Here is a 17,073-nt window from a genome sequence, read left to right as displayed (position 1 = left end):
GGCTGGCCTTCTCTAGTCACTCGTGGGCTCAGTCACTGGTATACCAGGGTATCGTGGGCTCAGTCACTGGTATACCAGGGTATCGTAGGCTCAGTCACTGGTATACCAGGGTATCGTAGGCTCAGTCACTGGTATACCAGGGTATCGTAGGCTCAGTCACTGGTATACTTTTATTTACAAAGCCATTACGCACCACTGCACTTTGCATACCATGTTTGGCTGGCCTTCTTTAGTCACTCGTGGGCTCAGTCACTGGTATACCAGGGTATCGTAGGCTCAGTCACTGGTATACCAGGGTATCGTGGGCTCAGTCACTGGTATACCAGGGTATCGTGGGCTCAGTCACTGGTATACCAGGGTATCGTAGGCTCAGTCACTGGTATACCAGGGTATCGTAGGCTCAGTCACTGGTATACCAGGGTATCGTAGGCTCAGTCACTGGTATACCAGGGTATCGTGGGCTCAGTCACTGGTATACCAGGGTATCGTAGGCTCAGTCACTGGTATACCAGGGTATCGTAGGCTCAGGCACTGGTATACCAGGGTATCGTAGGCTCAGGCACTGGTATACCAGGGTATCGTGGGCTCAGTCACTGGTATACCAGGGTATCGTGGGCTCAGTCACTGGTATACTTTTATTTACAAAGCCATTACGCACCACTGCACTTTGCATACCATGTTTGGCTGGCCTTCTCTAGTCACTCGTGGGCTCAGTCACTGGTATACCAGGGTATCGTAGGCTCAGTCACTGGTATACCAGGGTATCGTGGGCTCAGTCACTGGTATACCAGGGTATCGTGGGCTCAGTCACTGGTATACCAGGGTATCGTGGGCTCAGTCACTGGTATACCAGGGTATCGTAGGCTCAGTCACTGGTATACCAGGGTATCGTAGGCTCAGTCACTGGTATACCAGGGTATCGTAGGCTCAGGCACTGGTATACCAGGGTATCGGGCTCAGTCACTGGTATACCAGGGTATCGTAGGCTCAGTCACTGGTATACCAGGGTATCGTAGGCTCAGGCACTGGTATACCAGGGTATCGTAGGCTCAGGCACTGGTATACCAGGGTATCGTAGGCTCAGGCACTGGTATACCAGGGTATCGTAGGCTCAGGCACTGGTATACCAGGGTATCGTAGGCTCAGGCACTGGTATACCAGGGTATCGTGGGCTCAGTCACTGGTATACCAGGGTATCGTAGGCTCAGGCACTGGTATACCAGGGTATCGTGGGCTCAGTCACTGGTATACCAGGGTATCATAGGCTCAGGCACTGGTATACCAGGGTATCATAGGCTCAGGCACTGGTATACCAGGGTATCATAGGCTCAGGCACTGGTATACCAGGGTATCATAGGCTCAGTCACTGGTATACCAGGGTATCGTGGGCTCAGTCACTGGTATACCAGGGTATCATGGGCTCAGTCACTGGTATACCAGGGTATCATAGGCTCAGGCACTGGTATACCAGGGTATCGTAGGCTCAGTCACTGGTATACCAGGGTATCATAGGCTCAGTCACTGGTATACCAGGGTATCGTAGGCTCAGTCACTGGTATACCAGGGTATCGTAGGCTCAGTCACTGGTATACCAGGGTATCGTAGGCTCAGTCACTGGTATACCAGGGTATCGTAGGCTCAGTCACTGGTATACCAGGGTATCGTAGGCTCAGTCACTGGTATACCAGGGTATCGTAGGCTCAGTCACTGGTATACCAGGGTATCGTAGGCTCAGGCACTGGTATACCAGGGTATCGTAGGCTCAGGCACTGGTATACCAGGGTATCGTAGGCTCAGGCACTGGTATACCAGGGTATCGTAGGCTCAGGCACTGGTATACCAGGGTATCGTAGGCTCAGGCACTGGTATACCAGGGTATCGTAGGCTCAGTCACTGGTATACCAGGGTATCGTAGGCTCAGTCACTGGTATACCAGGGTATCGTAGGCTCAGTCACTGGTATACCAGGGTATCGTAGGCTCAGGCACTGGTATACCAGGGTATCGTAGGCTCAGGCACTGGTATACCAGGGTATCGTAGGCTCAGGCACTGGTATACCAGGGTATCGTAGGCTCAGGCACTGGTATACCAGGGTATCGTAGGCTCAGGCACTGGTATACCAGGGTATCGTAGGCTCAGGCACTGGTATACCAGGGTATCGTAGGCTCAGTCACTGGTATACCAGGGTATCGTAGGCTCAGGCACTGGTATACCAGGGTATCGTAGGCTCAGTCACTGGTATACCAGGGTATCGTAGGCTCAGGCACTGGTATACCAGGGTATCGTAGGCTCAGGCACTGGTATACCAGGGTATCGTAGGCTCAGTCACTGGTATACCAGGGTATCGTAGGCTCAGTCACTGGTATACCAGGGTATCGTAGGCTCAGTCACTGGTATACCAGGGTATCGTAGGCTCAGTCACTGGTATACCAGGGTATCGTAGGCTCAGTCACTGGTATACCAGGGTATCGTAGGCTCAGTCACTGGTATACCAGGGTATCGTGGGCTCAGTCACTGGTATACCAGGGTATCGTGGGCTCAGTCACTGGTATACCAGGGTATCGTGGGCTCAGTCACTGGTATACCAGGGTATCGTAGGCTCAGTCACTGGTATACCAGGTATCGTGGGCTCAGTCACTGGTATACCAGGGTATCGTAGGCTCAGTCACTGGTATACCAGGGTATCGTAGGCTCAGTCACTGGTATACCAGGGTATCGTAGGCTCAGGCACTGGTATACCAGGGTATCGTAGGCTCAGGCACTGGTATACCAGGGTATCGTAGGCTCAGGCACTGGTATACCAGGGTATCGTAGGCTCAGTCACTGGTATACCAGGCATCGTAGGCTCAGGCACTGGTATACCAGGGTATCGTAGGCTCAGTCACTGGTATACCAGGGTATCGTAGGCTCAGTCACTGGTATACCAGGGTATCGTAGGCTCAGTCACTGGTATACCAGGGTATCGTAGGCTCAGTCACTGGTATACCAGGGTATCGTAGGCTCAGTCACTGGTATACCAGGGTATCGTAGGCTCAGTCACTGGTATACCAGGGTATCGTAGGCTCAGTCACTGGTATACCAGGGTATCGAGGGCTCAGTCACTGGTATACCAGGGTATCGTAGGCTCAGTCACTGGTATACCAGGGTATCGTAGGCTCAGTCACTGGTATACCATCGGGCTCAGTCACTGGTATACCCATCGGGCTCAGTCACTGGTATACCAGGGTATCGTGGGCTCAGTCACTGGTATATCGAGGGCTCAGTCACTGGTATACCAGGGTATCGTAGGCTCAGTCACTGGTATACCAGGGTATCGTAGGCTCAGTCACTGGTATACCAGGGTATCGTAGGCTCAGTCACTGGTATACCAGGGTATCGTAGGCTCAGTCACTGGTATACCAGGGTATCGTAGGCTCAGGCACTGGTATACCAGGGTATCGTAGGCTCAGTCACTGGTATACCAGGGTATCGTAGGCTCAGGCACTGGTATACCAGGTATCGTAGGCTCAGGCACTGGTATACCAGGGTATCGTAGGCTCAGGCACTGGTATACCAGGGTATCGTAGGCTCAGGCACTGGTATACCAGGGTATCGTAGGCTCAGGCACTGGTATACCAGGGTATCGTAGGCTCAGGCACTGGTATACCAGGGTATCGTAGGCTCAGTCACTGGTATACCAGGGTATCGTAGGCTCAGGCACTGGTATACCAGGGTATCGTAGGCTCAGTCACTGGTATACCATTTATCGTAGGCTCAGGCACTGGTATACCAGGGTATCGTAGGCTCAGGCACTGGTATACCAGGGTATCGTAGGCTCAGTCACTGGTATACCAGGGTATCGTAGGCTCAGGCACTGGTATACCAGGGTATACCGTTAGGCTCAGCTGGTATACCAGGTCATCGTAGGCTCAGTCACTGGTATACCAGGGTATCGTAGGCTCAGTCACTGGTATACCAGGGTATCGTGGCTCAGTCACTGGTATACCAGGGTAGTCGTGGGCTCAGTCACTGGTATACCATTTATCAAAGCCTTTGGGCTCAGTCACTGGTATACCAGGGTATTGGCTCAGTCACTGGTATACCAGGGTATCGTAGGCTCAGTCACTGGTATACCAGGGTACAAAATCGTAGGCTCAGTCACTGGTATACCAGGGTTCGTGGCTCAGTCACTGGTATACCAGGGTATCGTAGGCTCAGTCACTGGTATACCAGGGTATCGTAGGCTCAGTCACTGGTATACCAGGGTATCGTAGGCTCAGTCACTGGTATACCAGGGTATCGTAGGCTCAGTCACTGGTATACCAGGGTATCGTAGGCTCAGTCACTGGTATACCAGGGTATCGTAGGCTCAGTCACTGGTATACCTTTTATTTCAAAGCCATTAGGCTCAGTCACTGGTATACCAGGGTATCGTAGGCTCAGTCACTGGTATACCAGGGTATCGTAGGCTCAGTCACTGGTATACCAGGGTATCGTAGGCTCAGTCACTGGTATACCAGGGTATCGTGGCTCAGTCACTGGTATACCAGGGTATCGTAGGCTCAGTCACTGGTATACCAGGGTATCAAAGGCTCAGTCACTGGTATACCAGGGTATTGGCTCAGTCACTGGTATACCAGGGTCATCGTAGGCTCAGTCACTGGTATACCAGGGTATCAAAGCCTTTGGGCTCAGTCACTGGCATACCAGGGTTTGGCTCAGTCACTGGTATACCAGGGTCATCGTAGGCTCAGTCACTGGTATACCAGGGTATCAAAGCCTTTAGGCTCAGTCACTGGTATACCAGGGTATCGTAGGCTCAGTCACTGGTATACCAGGTACACTTTTTATCGCAGGCTCAGTCACTGGTATACCAGGGTATCGTAGGCTCAGTCACTGGTATACCAGGGTAGGCTCAGTCACTGGTACACTCAGTCACTGGTATACCAGGGTATCACACTCAGTCACTGGTATACCAGGGTATCGTAGGCTCAGTCACTGGTATACCAGGGTCATCGTAGGCTCAGGCACTGGTATACCAGGGTATCGTAGGCTCAGTCACTGGTATACCAGGGTTAGGCTCAGTCACTGGTATACCAGGGTATCGTAGGCTCAGTCACTGGTATACCAGGGTATCGTGACTCAGTCACTGGTATACCAGGGTATCGTAGGCTCAGTCACTGGTATACCAGGGTATCGTAGGCTCAGGCACTGGTATACCAGGGTATCGTAGGCTCAGGCACTGGTATACCAGGGTATCGTAGGCTCAGTCACTGGTATACCAGGGTATCGTGGGCTCAGTCACTGGTATACCAGGGTATCGTGGGCTCAGTCACTGGTATACCAGGGTATCGTAGGCTCAGTCACTGGTATACCAGGGTATCGTAGGCTCAGTCACTGGTATACCAGGGTATCGTAGGCTCAGTCACTGGTATACCAGGGTATCGTAGGCTCAGTCACTGGTATACCAGGGTATCGTAGGCTCAGTCACTGGTATACCAGGGTATCGTGGGCTCAGTCACTGGTATACCAGGGTATCGTAGGCTCAGTCACTGGTATACCAGGGTATCGTAGGCTCAGTCACTGGTATACCAGGGTATCGTAGGCTCAGTCACTGGTATACCAGGGTATCGTAGGCTCAGTCACTGGTATACCAGGGTATCGTGGGCTCAGTCACTGGTATACCAGGGTATCGTGGGCTCAGTCACTGGTATACCAGGGTATCGTAGGCTCAGTCACTGGTATACCAGGGTATCGTGGGCTCAGTCACTGGTATACCAGGGTATCGTAGGCTCAGTCACTGGTATACCAGGGTATCGTAGGCTCAGTCACTGGTATACCAGGGTATCGTAGGCTCAGTCACTGGTATACCAGGGTATCGTAGGCTCAGTCACTGGTATACCAGGGTATCGTAGGCTCAGTCACTGGTATACCAGGGTATCGTGGGCTCAGTCACTTTTATTTACAAAGCCATTTTGGATTTACTACCTTTTTATTTGGGCATTTTTATTGATCAGAAATGAGGTGGGTACTGTCTTCGTTCGCTGGACTTTATCCTGCTTACTGTTCCAAATGTCCAAACTGAATTCGGTAAAAGGGCTTTTATGTAATCTGCGCCATCGTCTTGGAACGCCTCACAAAATACTTTTAAACTGGAATAACTTGTCCCGATTAGTATTTTTAAATCACTGATGAAGGATCCTGAGACTGATTCCCTGACCTGTCAATGTTTTTCATTTGCTGTTTTTGATTTCGTTATACTTTTGTGAATTCAATGGTTTTTACTAGATTACTTAAAGTTTTTCCTGTTGTTTGTCTGTAATGACTTGGTGCTGCCTATCTTGGCCAGGACACTCTTGAAAAATATATTTTAAACCTCAATGAGCCCTTCCTGGTTAAATAAAGGTTAAATAAATAAAATAAAATCTCTCAACTTTGTTATTTTGAGTGGCAGGGGCTTGTGATGGGGGAGGGGCTTGGTGATGGGGGAGGGGCTTGGTGGGGGAGCTGTAAGTGTGTGTTGGGGAGGGGCTTGGTGTTGGGGGAGGGGCTTTGTGGGGGGAGCTGTATGTGTGTTGGGGGAGGGGCTGTATGTGTGTTGGAGGAGGGGCTTTGTGTTGGGGGAGGGGCTTTGTGTGCATTGGGGGAGGGGCTTGGTGTGTTGGGGAGGGGCTGTATGTGTGTAAATGGATAGATTCACAGTCACAGCAGAAAGAGCTCCGAGACCAAAAAGACAACATGAGAACATGTTGCGTACAAATAAAAAAAAAAGAGTAAAAAAAAAAAAAAGACACTAAATGTGATTCTTGCGATACAGGCATTTGGAAAATTGTTCTAAAAGATCAATTGAGAATGAATTAACCCCAGAAGTGATAAGAGTATTGTAATGAGAGTGTGGGAATGTGTTCAGACCAACCCATGGGGTTAGTGACATTAAGCCATTCCATTGACATTCCAACCAACCTGAAAGGAGTTTACTGAAGTGGACACAGTGCTCTCTAGTGGTGCTCTATGATATTACAGACAATTTACTGAAGTGGACACAGCGCTCTCTAGTGGTGCTCTATGATATTACACACAGTCATTCATAAAAATAAAAATACATTTTACTCTGCACCTGGACACTCACTACTCAGGTACCCAGCTATGAATACATGGCTGAAAAATCATTCACCACACAAGCTGAGAAAGCTTACCATGCTGACCAGACCTCGTGCGATGCAAGTTAAATGTACACACATATATGTTATTCAATCATTTCAATCTAGAAGAAAGAGAAAAGCACAGCTATTTAGGCGAGGTGCTGGCTAGCGGAGTAGAAAACGTGAAAATAAAAGAGAGCCGCACACTCTAGGAGCTCAGATGCAAAAATGTAATACCAACGTTTCAACAGCCAAGCTGTCTTCATCAGGGTATAATCACAAACACTGCGGTATGACTCGTTTATGTAGTGTCAAAAGACACAGGTGTCTGTGATCATGGCCAAGAGTGGCCTAATATCATTGGTTAATAATCAAATATTAAAATGTCATACAAAGAACAGCATACCAACAACAAATGGATAGCATACGATCATAGATTAATTTGACTACACAAGCTTACAAACAATTACAATGGCAAAGTCACAATAATCACAAGAATGGCAAAGTCTACGTTGAGACCGAAGGGAGGAAGGGTCTTTAAGTTAAAGATCCAGGCAGCCCCTCGTTTAAACAATAAATGATCAAGGTCACCCCCTCTCCTAAGGAGGGTGACATGTTCGATGCCAATATAATGCAGAGATGAAATCGAGTGGCCTGCCTCCAAGAAGTGGGCTGCAACTGGGTAAGTAAAGTTTTTACACCTAATGGTGCTACGATGCTCTGAGATACAAACTTTTAATTTGCGCTTTGTTTTACCCACATCATTTTTACCACAAGTACAAGTTATAAGATGAATAACTGCCTTACTGGAGCACGTAATAACACCTTTGATTGGGATCGATTTCCCTGTTTGTGGGTGTTTGAAGGATCTACATTTATAAGTGCCATTACATTGAGCACAGCCATTACATTTGTAATTTCCATCCAATAGACGTTGTTCTTGGGGTGGTAAATCAGAGTTTACCAATCGGTCTCTGAGATTTCTGCCCCGTGAGAATACGACATCGGATTTTAGAATGTGCCAATGTTTGTGAACAATTCCCTTAATTTGTTCAGAATACTTTGAATAGCGGGTAGTTAGAACTCAAGAATGCATCTTTTTGCGAGACTGACCTTTTAAAAAGGTCATGTCTCGTTTTGTTTAGAATTTTCTCAATGGCAATATTAATCCGATCATTTTTGTAGCCCATCTCCTTGAACTTTCTCAGCCATATTTCAATAATTCAATCATTTCACCCATGCAAGCCAACAGGCGTCTGCATAGCGAGGCGGTAAACTACAACTTGGTTCCGTTTTAATCCGTGACGCGCTGCAAGTCGACTCTTCCATCTCCCTCATTGTTATTTACCAGCATGCAGCCGCGTGGGTGATTGAAAGAGGAACTGAGGTCCACATTCCAGTCCAGTTGGTGGCGATAATGCACCTTAAAGTTGGTTGCCAACCACCATATAAAGTCCAAAGAAGAAGAAGAAGAACAACGAGGATAAATTTATCAAAGAAAACAAAGTAGGTTTCCACTTTTGATCCACTTTTTATCCGTGGATGAATTGTTGGAGTAGAGAATCAACGTGGGGCAAACCAAACGCATTTCAGGTAAAATAACAATACGATGTTTATTTCCCAGGACAAATTAACTAGCAACAGCAATCTAGCTAAATGTCCATGAATGTTTCATGTGTGTTTCGACCTTTACCCAAATTAATATAGTTGGTTCATAGTTGGTTTTGGTATTTTTAACGCGTCTGGTAGGGATAGACAAAATCAGTTTGCGCACAATGGCAGATGCCTGTCTGGTCAGTATGTTAGTCAGCAAGAGAAAAAGAGAGAGAAAAAAAAAAAAAAAATAATAATAATAATAAATATATATATATATATATTATTATTTTTTAAATGCCACCCTATCCTGAGTGGCGCCGTGGCTCAGCGGTCTAAGACACTGCATCTCAGTGCTAGAGGCTTCACTACAGACCCTGGTTTGATCCCGGGCATATCACAACTGGCCTTGATCGGGAGTCCCATAGGGCGGGCGCGAAATTGGCCCAGCGTCGTCTGGGATAGGGGAGGGTTTGTAAATTAAGAAATTTGTTCTACTTGCCTAGTTAAATAAAAGGTGAAATAAAAATACTATAGTGCACTAGTTTGAGTCCTATGGATATGTAGGACATAGGGAGTCATTTGGGAAGCAGCACATGTCCCCTCAGAGGTCTTTGTGTGTTGATGCAATTCAAACTCACAATATAATAACAGAAATAACTGTCTTAACACCAAAACAGACCCCTCGTCTCTCCTGTCTACCCACCCTAGGGACATTCACAAGGGTCAATGAAAGTGCACTGAGAAAACCTTCAGTGAGACGACAGACTATATTCACAAAAACAGCCCCCTAGAGTTTGAAGTGTGAAAGACCGATCCAAAACACAGCACAGAGGGATGTGAGAACAGAAAGACCGATCCAAAACACAGCACAGAGGGATGTGAGAACAGAAAGACCGATCCAAAACACAGCACAGAGGGATGTGAGAACAGAAAGACCGATCCAAAACACAGCACAGAGGGATGTGAGAACAGAAAGACCGATCCAAAACACAGCACAGAGGGATGTGAGAACATTTTCAGGATGAGAGAATCTCGGAATCCCAAATCAACCCCTTGACCCTAATACATAAAAACCCGTGGAGACTCAGATGATTGGGTAAAGCAATATGTTGGTAGCTCCATCTTGTCCTCTGATTCAACTTGGCCTATATATATATATATATATATATATATATATATATATATATATATATATATATATATATATATATATATATATATATATATGACCCGTTTCAAGAAGCAGTAGAGATACTCTGAATGATCGGCTATGAAAAGCCACCTGAGTTGCTGAAATGTTGCACCCTCGACAACCACTGTGATTTTTATTCGACCATGCTGGTCATCTATGAACATTTGAACATCTTGGCCATGTTCTGTTATAATCTCCACCCGGCACAGCCAGAAGTGGACTGGCCACCCCTCATAGCCTGGTTCCTCTCTAGGTTTCTTCCTAGGTTATGGCCTTTCCAGGGAGTTTTTCCTAGCCACCGTGCTTCTACACCTGCATTGCTTGCTGTTTGGGGTTTTAGGCTGGGTTTCTGTACAGCACTTTGAGATATCAGCTGATGTACGAAGGGCTTTATAAATACATTTGATTGAAATTTGATGGATACTACTACTACTACTACTACTGATACTACTACTACTACTGATAATAATACTACTACTGATAATAATACAACTGCTACTACTACTGATACTACTACTACTACTGATAATAATAATACTACTACTACTGATACTACTACTACTACTGATACTACTACTACTACTGATACTACTACTACTACTGATACTACTACTACTACTGATAATAATAATACTACTACTACTGATAATACTACTACTACTGATAATAATACTACTGATACTACTACTACTACTACTGATAATACTACTACTGATACTACTACTACTACTGATAATACTACTACTACTGATAATAATAATACTACTGATAATAATAATACTACTGATAATACTACTAATGATACTACTACTACTACTGATAATAATACTACTACTACTACTGATAATACTACTACTACTGACTACTACTACTACTACTATTGATACTACTACTGATAATAATAATACTACTGATAATACTACTACTGATACTACTACTACTACTGATAATAATACTACTACTACTACTGATAATACTACTACTACTGACTACTACTACTACTACTATTGATACTACTACTACTACTACTACTGATAATGATACTACTACTACTGATACTACTACTACTGATACTACTACTCCTACTGATACTACTACTGATATTACTACTACTACTGATATTACTACTACTGATACTACTACTACTACTGATAATACTACTACTACTACTTATACTATTACTACTACTGATAATAATAATACTACTACTACTGATAATAATAATACTACTACTACTGATAATACTACTACTGATACTACTACTACTACTGATAATAATACTACTACTACTACTGATAATACTACTACTACTGATAATAATACTACTGATACTACTACTACTACTGATACTACTACTACTACTGATACTACTACTACTACTGATACTACTACTGATAATGATACTACTACTACTACTGATAACGATACTACTACTACTAATAATAATACTACTACTACTGATAATAATAATAATACTACTACTGATAATACTACTACTGATACTACTACTACTACTGATACTACTACTGATACTACTACTGATAATAATAATAATACTACTACTGATAATACTACTACTACTGATAATAATACTACTAATACTAATACTACTACTACTACTGATACTACTACTGATACTACTACTGATACTACTACTGATAATGATACTACTACTACTACTGATAATGATACTACTACTACTGATACTACTACTACTACTGATACTACTACTGATATTACTACTACTACTGATATTACTACTACTGATACTACTACTACTACTGATAATACTACTACTACTACTGATAATACTACTACTACCGATAACACTACTACTACTACCGATAATACTACGACTACTGATACTACTACTACTGATACTACTACTACTACTGATACTACTACTACTGATACTACTACTGATACGACTACTACTACTGATACTACTACCGATACTACTACTACTACTGATACTACCACTACTACTGATAATGATACTACTACTGATAATGATACTACTACTACTGATACTACTACTACTGATACTACTACTACTGATACTACTACGGATATTTCTACTACTACTGATATTACTACTACTACTACTACCTACTACTGATAATACTCCTACTACTACTGATAATACTACTACTACTGATACTGATAATACTACTACTACTGATACTACTACTACTGATATTACTACTACTACTGATACTACTACTACTACTACTACTGATATTACTACTACTACTACTACTGATACTACTGATACTACTACTACTACTACTACTACTGATACTACTACTACTGATACTACTACTACTACTACTACTAGTAGTATCAGTTGTGAGGGACGACTCCTACAAGTTGATCAACTTTCAAAACATATTTTCCCTTTGTTCCGTAACTGCAGTGTAAGATGTACTGTTTTGAATCGCTGAGTCTCTCTCCAATGGAAAAATCACCATTTCAAATGTTGCTACATTGGACTGAATCCAGGTGGTGACTCACATATTGCTAACACCTATCCAATCCTCTTAGATCTCCAAGGTACCAAGGGGCTAGGGCTCGATTTGGGATTCATAGATCCACTAGTCCTTGTGGATTGTTGTAGCAGGACCAAGTGTTTTTAAGTGGTTGACTAACCGTGCTATGAAACACCACACCGTGTCCGTTGCCGGTGCTCTCCGTGTGTGTAGTAGCCAGGTTGAGGCAGATGACCCGGTGTCTGATGGCATCCATGGTCTGGGCGTCAAAGAAATCATGAGGTCTCACTGGTAGGAGAGCAGAGAGAGTCTGGGATGAGAGGTGAGGAGGTACAGTGAGACAGCAGTGAGACGGCAGTGAGACGGCAGTGAGACAACAGTGAGACAGTGAGACAGCAGTGAGAGTGAGACAACAGCGAGACAGCAGCGAGACAGTGAGACGGCAGTGAGACAACAGTGAGACAGTGAGACAGCAGTGAGACAGTGAGACAGCAGTGAGGCAGCAGTGAGACAGCAGTGAGACAGTAGTGAGGCAGCAGTGAGGCAGCAGTGAGACAACAGTGAGACAGTGAGACAGCAGTGAGACAGCAGTGAGGCAGCAGTGAGGCAGCAGTGAGACAGCAGCGAGACGGCAGTGAGACAGTGAGACGGCAGTGAGACAACAGTGAGACAGTGAGACAGCAGTGAGACAGTGAGACAGCAGTGAGGCAGCAGTGAGGCAGCAGTGAGACAGCAGTGAGACAGCAGTGAGACAGTGATAAATGACTTAAATGTAAATGTAAATGAGACAGCAGCGAGACGGCAGTGAGACAGTGAGACGGCAGTGAGACAGCAGTGAGACAGTGAGACGGCAGCGAGACAGTGAGACGGCAGCGAGACGGCAGCGAGACAGTGAGACGGCAGTGAGACAGTGAGACGGCAGCGAGACAGTGAGACAGCAGCGAGACGGCAGTGAGACAGCAGTGAGACAGTGAGACGGCAGCGAGACAGTGAGACGGCAGTGAGACGGCAGCGAGACAGTGAGACAGCAGCGAGACGGCAGTGAGACAGCAGTGAGACAGTGAGACGGCAGCGAGACAGTGAGACGGCAGTGAGACGGCAGCGAGACAGTGAGACGGCAGTGAGACAGCAGTGAGACAGTGAGACGGCAGCGAGACAGTGAGACAGCAGCGAGACGGCAGTGAGACAGTGAGACGGCAGTGAGACAGTGAGACGGCAGCGAGACAGTAGCAAAATAGCAGTGAGGCAGTGAGACAGCAGCGAGACAGTGAGACGCTCCAAACCTCCGGGTTGGAGCGAGCGGTCGCATCGGCACTTCGCTCCGCAGGTAGTATAACTTTTTCATTACATTTCATTATAGCACAATTATCGTATTTCGCCATCCTAACGTAGTCTTCACTAGCCAGCTAGCTAACGTCCACTGATTAGCTGCACTGGAGAAACTATTACACTCAACTGAACGACTTGATTAGTGTAGTGTTAGCTAGCTACATAGCTGTCTTTGCTGTCTTCGTATCCAAGATAATTGTGTAGTTTAGAGTGTGTAGTCTTAGAGTGATTATCTTAATTTACCGAGGTTAGCTAGCCAGCTATTTGTCGTCCTTAACGTAGGAGACTCTGCTAGCTAGCCGACAGCTAGCCGACAGCTAGCCAACAGCTAGCCAACAGCTAGCCAACAGCTAGCCAAAGTCTACAGAATAGACTCAACAACCCGGTCGCATTCACAGGTAGTATCACATTTTAATTTCATTTCATTACAGTACAACGGTTTGATTTGTTTGATCGTAGCTAGCTACATAGCCGTCTTTGTATCAAAGATAATTGTGTAGTCTAGAGCGATTTTCTAGGTTAGCTAGCCAGCTATTGTCGTTCTTTTAACGCAACGTAACGTAAACAACACTGCTAGCTAGCCAGCTAGCCCCCGAATAGCAGCACTGTCGAAACTATTACACTCAACGGAACGACTTGATTAGTGTAGTGTCAACAACGCAGCCACTGCCAGCTAGCCTACTTCAGCAGTACTGTATCATTTTAATCATTTTAGTCAATAAGATTCTTGCTACGTAAGCTTAACTTTCTGAACATTCGAGACGTGTAGTCCACTTGTCATTCCAATCTCCTTTGCATTAGCGTAGCCTCTTCTGTAGCCTGTCAACTATGTGTCTGTCTATCCCTGTTCTCTCCTCTCTGCACAGACCATACAAACGCTCCACACCGCGTGGCCGCGGCCACCCTAATCTGGTGGTCCCAGCGCGCACGACCCACGTGGAGTTCCAGGTCTCCGGTAGCCTCTGGAACTGCCGATCTGCGGCCAACAAGGCAGAGTTCATCTCAGCCTATGCCTCCCTCCAGTCCCTCGACTTCTTGGCACTGACGGAAACATGGATCACCACAGACAACACTGCTACTCCTACTGCTCTCTCTTCGTCCGCCCACGTGTTCTCGCACACCCCGAGAGCTTCTGGTCAGCGGGGTGGTGGCACCGGGATCCTCATCTCTCCCAAGTGGTCATTCTCTCTTTCTCCCCTTACCCATCTGTCTATCGCCTCCTTTGAATTCCATGCTGTCACAGTTACCAGCCCTTTCAAGCTTAACATCCTTATCATTTATCGCCCTCCAGGTTCCCTCGGAGAGTTCATCAATGAGCTTGATGCCTTGATAAGCTCCTTTCCTGAGGACGGCTCACCTCTCACAGTTCTGGGCGACTTTAACCTCCCCACGTCTACCTTTGACTCATTCCTCTCTGCCTCCTTCTTTCCACTCCTCTCCTCTTTTGACCTCACCCTCTCATCTTCCCCCCCTACTCACAAGGCAGGCAATACGCTCGACCTCATCTTTACTAGATGCTGTTCTTCCACTAACCTCATTGCAACTCCCCTCCAAGTCTCCGACCACTACCTTGTATCCTTTTCCCTCTCGCTCTCATCCAACACCTCCCACACTGCCCCTACTCGGATGGTATATCGCGCCGTCCCAACCTTCGCTCTCTCTCCCCCGCTACTCTCTCCTCTTCCATCCTATCATCTCTTCCCTCTGCTCAAACCTTCTCCAACCTATCTCCTGATTCTGCCTCCTCAACCCTCCTCTCCTCCCTCTCTGCATCCTTTGACTCTCTATGTCCCCTATGATCCAGGCCGGCTCGGTCCTCCCCTCCCGCTCCGTGGCTCGATGACTCATTGCGAGCTTACAGAACAGGGCTCCGGGCAGCCGAGCGGAAATGGAGGAAAACTCGCCTCCCTGCGGACCTGGCATCCTTTCACTCCCTCCTCTCTACATTTTCCTCCTCTGTCTCTGCTGCTAAAGCCACTTTCTACCACTCTAAATTCCAAGCATCTGCCTCTAACCCTAGGAAGCTCTTTGCCACCTTCTCCTCCCCCCTGAATCCTCCTCCCCCCCCTCCTCCCTCTCTGCAGATGACTTCGTCAACCATTTTGAAAAGAAGGTCGACGACATCCGATCCTCGTTTGCTAAGTCAAACGACACCTCTGGTTCTGCTCACACTGCCCTACCCTGTGCTCTGACCTCTTTCTCCCCTCTCTCTCCAGATGAAATCTCGCGTCTTGTAACGGCCGGCCGCCCAACAACCTGCCCGCTTGACCCTATCCCCTCCTCTCTTCTCCAGACCATTTCCGGAGACCTTCTCCCTTACCTCACCTCGCTCATCAACTCATCCCTGACCGCTGGCTACGTCCCTTCCGTCTTCAAGAGAGCGAGAGTTGCACCCCTTCTGAAAAAACCTACACTCGATCCCTCCGATGTCAACAATTACAGACCAGTATCCCTTCTTTCTTTTCTCTCCAAAACTCTTGAACGTGCCGTCCTTGACCAGCTCTCCCGCTATCTCTCTCTGAATGACCTTCTTGATCCAAATCAGTCAGGTTTCAAGACTAGTCATTCAACTGAGACTGCTCTCCTCTGTATCACGGAGGCGCTCCGCACTGCTAAAGCTAACTCTCTCTCCTCTGCTCTCATCCTTCTAGATCTATCGGCTGCCTTCGATACTGTGAACCATCAGATCCTCCTCTCCACCCTCTCCGAGTTGGGCATCTCCGGCGCGGCCCACGCTTGGATTGCGTCCTACCTGACAGGTCGCTCCTACCAGGTGGCGTGGCGAGAATCTGTCTCCTCACCACGCGCTCTCACCACTGGTGTCCCCCAGGGCTCTGTTCTAGGCCCTCTCCTATTCTCGCTATACACCAAGTCACTTGGCTCTGTCATAACCTCACATGGTCTCTCCTATCATTGCTATGCAGACGACACACAATTAATCTTCTCCTTTCCCCCTTCTGATGACCAGGTGGCGAATCGCATCTCTGCATGTCTGGCAGACATATCAGTGTGGATGACGGATCACCACCTCAAGCTGAACCTCGGCAAGACGGAACTGCTCTTCCTTCCGGGGAAGGACTGCCCGTTCCATGATCTCGCCATCACGGTTGACAACTCCATTGTGTCCTCCTCCCAGAGCGCTAAGAACCTTGGCGTGATCCTGGACAACACCCTGTCGTTCTCAACCAACATCAAGGCGGTGGCCCGTTCCTGTAGGTTCATGCTCTACAACATCCGCAGAGTACGACCCTGCCTAAAACACAGGAAGCGGCGCAGGTCCTAATCCAGGCACTTGTCATCTCCCGTCTGGATTACTGCAACTCGCTGTTGGCTGGGCTCCCTGCCTG

At 46.8% G+C, this 17,073-nt stretch overlaps 1 pseudogene; it reads right to left on the bottom strand.

Moving 5' to 3' along the window:
* Nucleotides 1–17,073, bottom strand: part of LOC124039286 — a 98,574-nt pseudogene that overhangs the window by 67,298 nt on the left and 14,203 nt on the right.

Source organism: Oncorhynchus gorbuscha, linkage group LG01 (genome assembly GCF_021184085.1).
Source record: "Oncorhynchus gorbuscha isolate QuinsamMale2020 ecotype Even-year linkage group LG01, OgorEven_v1.0, whole genome shotgun sequence".
Taxonomy (NCBI): domain Eukaryota; kingdom Metazoa; phylum Chordata; class Actinopteri; order Salmoniformes; family Salmonidae; genus Oncorhynchus; species Oncorhynchus gorbuscha.
Note: the sequence above shows the minus strand (reverse complement) of the source record. Positions and strands in the feature narration are given on the sequence as shown.